Raw genomic sequence first — 4,360 nt, 5'->3', positions numbered from 1 at the left:
AGCTGGTGCTGGCGCCAAGGGTTTAAGAGATTAGGACAGGAAGAGCTTAATACTGAGAACCCTCCACGCCAGGCTGATTGCCTTTACGAATTCAGCAAGACACCCGGGAGCAGACCCAATGGACGCAGGCTTAGAGGAAGCAGGAAACTGCTCCAGGCCCAACCCAGCCTGGGCTGTGGGTTCCCCCCCTCCTCCCCAGGACACTGGGGACATTTGTCCTGGACTCTCTGAGTGAGATCGACAAATCCTGCCCATCTCTGGGCCTCAGCCTCACCCCACTCCCCTTCCCCTTCTCCCCCATCCTCTCCACCACTGAACTCCAGGGGAGATTTTCAAACCACGTTCCCCATTGGGAGAGGGGCTTGGGTGGGAAGCTGCCAGCTGTGGGGCTCCAGGATCCCTCTCCAGCCTTCAGCAGAAGCCCTCAGTGTGACCGCGGGCTCACCAGTCGCATTCCTTCCTCCTGAGCCCCCAGGAAGCCTGCATTTCTCACCCAGCCTGCAGGAGTGACAGAGGCTGGCCACGGGGCTCTGTGGGAGGAGGAGGCAGACGTGTGCACACTGTCCCCAGGCCCTGCTTTCCAGCCCCCAGGGTGACGCTCGGCTCTGTCCTTTGCCTCCCACAGTGACAATGTCCTGAAGTCCCATTGCTCAGTGGCACTGTGAGATGGGAGGGGCTTGGATCCCTGTGCCGTCACGTGGAGAAGAGATGCTCAGGGGAGCCACTGACCCGCTTTGTATTTGTGTGAGCGAGAGATAAACTTTTATTGTGTCACCCCATGGGGATTTCAGGGTTTATTTGTGACCTCAGCAGGGCCCAGACTAGCATGGCTGATATATTCCCCTTTGAGGGATTTGACATCATGAGTTTTCACATGGATGCTTATTGAAGAAAGAACTCTGTGACTAAAATCCTTCAGCCCTGCAGTCCTGAGAGGCCCTATTCCGCTAGCTGTGGGCAGTGGAAGCCAGGAGTCCTGGCTTTGGTCGGATGCCCTCGCTGTGTGGGCTTGGGCAGGCTTCCTTACCTGTAAAGAAGAGGCAGCGATGCTTCACTACAGAGGTGCTGTGAGGATCCACGAGGAGCCGCAGACTGTGAGGGGGCGGGGCGGACTGTGCTTCAGCAATACACTGGCATTACATCACGACGCACATTCTACCCGCGGCACCCACTCCGGGCCCGGACAGACGAGAGACTTCAGGTGGGGCTCCAGGAAGCCATGCATTTCATTCCTTCCTTCACTCAGCGAATATTCATCGTCACCGCTTTAGTAGCACAGGGTCCAGCAGTGACACACCCAAGTCCTTGCATCAGGCAGGGGTATGTACAGCTGGGGGGCACATCCTGCCCTGTGCTGGGTCCTGGGCCACAGAGAGAGTCAAGGCCGTCAGAGCTTCTCTTCTCAGACATCAGGCCCTCTGTCTTGGAGGAGAAGGGTGGTGTCTGCCCAAAGACAATGATCTTACACCAGTGCCTGCACCTGAGACCACGGAGCCATGCAGATCCCGTGTGTTTGTGTAGGTGTGTGCGTGGTAGGTGTAGGATCGGGGAGGGGAGGCTGGCAGTGAAGTAGGCTTCCAAGACGAAGCAGAACAGTAAAATGTCTCTGTTGTTTTGTCTCCTTCTGTCTGTCGGATAGCCTATCCCCAATTTCCTTCTTAACCTCATTCGATACAACTCTTCCTCACGTCACAGTTCTCCTTGCCCTGCTTTCATTCTTTAGTGCCTCCTCACTGCCCCCAGGAGACAGCCCAAGATCCTAGGCTTGGCATGCAAGGCGCCCAGGAGGTGCCGTCCTCAGTCTTGCTTCCAGCCACTGAGCTGCCCTGCGCTCTGCGCTCTGTGCTCTACGTAGATTGAAGTGTGTGAGCTGCCCTCCTGAGCCTAGCTGGGTTACAGGCAAGGTGTCAGGGACCCCTGGAGGATGGCCACACACAGAGTGACGGGGGGGGAGGAGGGCAGGGTGGGACCTGGGTAGGGTAGAGTGTGAAGACTAGGGCATAGGGAGGTCAGAACAGGCAGAGGTGTTCATCCGAGGCCCCAAGAACAGATACCCAGACTAGTTCAGAAGGATGCCAGGGCCAAACCACAAACATCCTATTTGACCTTGGCTAGGCCATGGCCCTGGCATTAAACATTACATATATTACGTAATAATAGATCCATACAAAAGAGGAGTATGTTGCATTTTTATAAGAAATAAATAGGGGCCCTGGCCGGTTTGGCTCAGTGGAAAGAGCATTGGCCTGTGGACTGAAAGGTCCCTGGTTTGATTCCAGTCAAGGGCACATGCCCAGGTTGCAGGCTCGATCCCCAGTAGGGGGCGTGCAGAAGGCCGCCAATCAATGATTCCCATCAGTGATGTTTCTATCTTTCTTTACCTCTCCCTTTCTCTCTGAAATCAATATAAATATTTTTTTTAAAGAAATAAATGCGGGGTGGGGGGAGGGAGAAATAGACAGGTCATATAATCTATTATTCAAATCAGGACCTTTCTGAGAAAGAGAGGGTTGCAATAAATGATTATGTTGGGACAACAGGTGTTGGGAAGCCTGGATGTATGGCCACCCTGGATATGAAGCATAATAATAGACACCTTTGAACCCACTTACTCATGGGAGTGTGACTAATGCTGTGACCTTCTTCCTTATCTCACTCCCTCCCTCTCCCCTATAATAATATCCACTATTTCAAATTTTGTGTGAATCATTTCCTCAATAAGAAAAAACAAACACACTTGTATCACATATGTATGAGAACCTAAACAATATTAATTATTTTGCTCACTTTTGAGCCTTATAAATGTTGGATTCTATTGTATGTAGTCTCCTGCAGCAAGCTTTTCTCACTCTGCATTAAATTTCTAAGATCCCTTCTCATAGTTGGCTGCAGCTATATTTGATTCATTTCCACTGCTGTATAGGATTTCAGTATATGGAGGGGCATAATTTATTAATTCATTCTCCTGCTAAAGGCATTAGCTTGGTTTCCAGGTTTTTGCCATTATAAATGGCGCTACTATGAACATCCTTGTATGGGTCTCCCGGTGCTTTTATGCAAGAGTTTCTTTACAGTTTCCACTTAGTAATGAAATCACAAGTTTCAACGTGACTGTAACAATATTCACTGCTTTCAGAGCATAGAAGAATTCCTGTTGCTTCACATTCTCATCAATACTCCTCTCCGTCCTATTCTCTTTCTGAAAAATCTCATGCAGTATTCATTGGCATTTTGCTGATTACTGTAAGGTTCAGCATCTTTTCTTTAGGTTTATTTCCCATTCATATTTCCTCTGCTGTGAAATACTTGTTCATATCTTTTGCTAATTTTTAGTTGAATTGTTTGTCTTCTGGTTGATTTGTAAGAGTTCTTTATCTATTCTGAGTAGTAATGCTTTGTTCATTATTTGTACTGTAATAGAGTCTTCCAATTTGTGGCTAGTCTTTTAAACTATCAGAAAAAAAAAATGAGCCATAGCCAGTTTGGCTCAGTGGATAGAGTATCGGCCTGCGGACCAAAGTGTTCCAGGTTCGATTCCGGTCAAGGGCACTAACCTTGGTTTCAGGCTCCTCACAAGTCCGGGCCCTGGTAGGGGCACATGCAGGAGGCAACCAATTGCTGTGTTTCTCTCACATGGATGTTTCTCTCTGTCTTTCCCTCTCTCTTCCACTCTCCCTAAAATTCAATGGAAAAATATTCCTGGGTGAAGATTAACGGAATAAGAAAAAAGTAAAACAAATAGCTTGGAGGAAGCAGAGACTATGAATGGTGATAAACACATTAATAGAAACAATGATAAAACATTATTAACATCCTCAAATAAATAAGAAAATATTGCATCCATAAAAAAAGGACAAGATACTAAAAAAAAAAAAAAAAAAAAAGGAATAGTCACCCAACAAACATGGAATTCTTGGAAACATAATAAGAGAAAAAAGAAAACTGTAGAGGGTTAAAGAAATTTTCCAGAATGGAGAACAAAAAGAGGTGAAAAAAAAAATAAGGAAAGAAATGTAGACCACTTCAGGAGGGTCAGTATTGGAATTATTAAGGAGATCCAGAAAGGAAAAAAACAGGGGTGTGGGGGAGTGAAGTGAAGTAATCATTATAAAGATAGTTCTAGAAAATTTCCTCCAAACTCAAGATGAGTTTCCAAAATGAAAGGACCTACAGCATGCCCCGCACAATGAATGGAAATAGATTTATTCTAAGACACACGCAGGACACCGAAGTCTAAAAGCTTCCAGAGAGAAAGAACAAGATTTCTAGAAAAGATTAGGAAACAAATTGGCATTGGACTTTTTCAACAGAAATTAGAAGACAATGGAACAAGCCTTCGGAATTCAGAAGGAAGATTCTT

Source organism: Cnephaeus nilssonii (assembly GCF_951640355.1).
Source record: "Cnephaeus nilssonii genome assembly, chromosome: 7".
Classification (NCBI taxonomy): Eukaryota; Metazoa; Chordata; class Mammalia; order Chiroptera; family Vespertilionidae; genus Cnephaeus; species Cnephaeus nilssonii.
Note: the sequence above shows the minus strand (reverse complement) of the source record.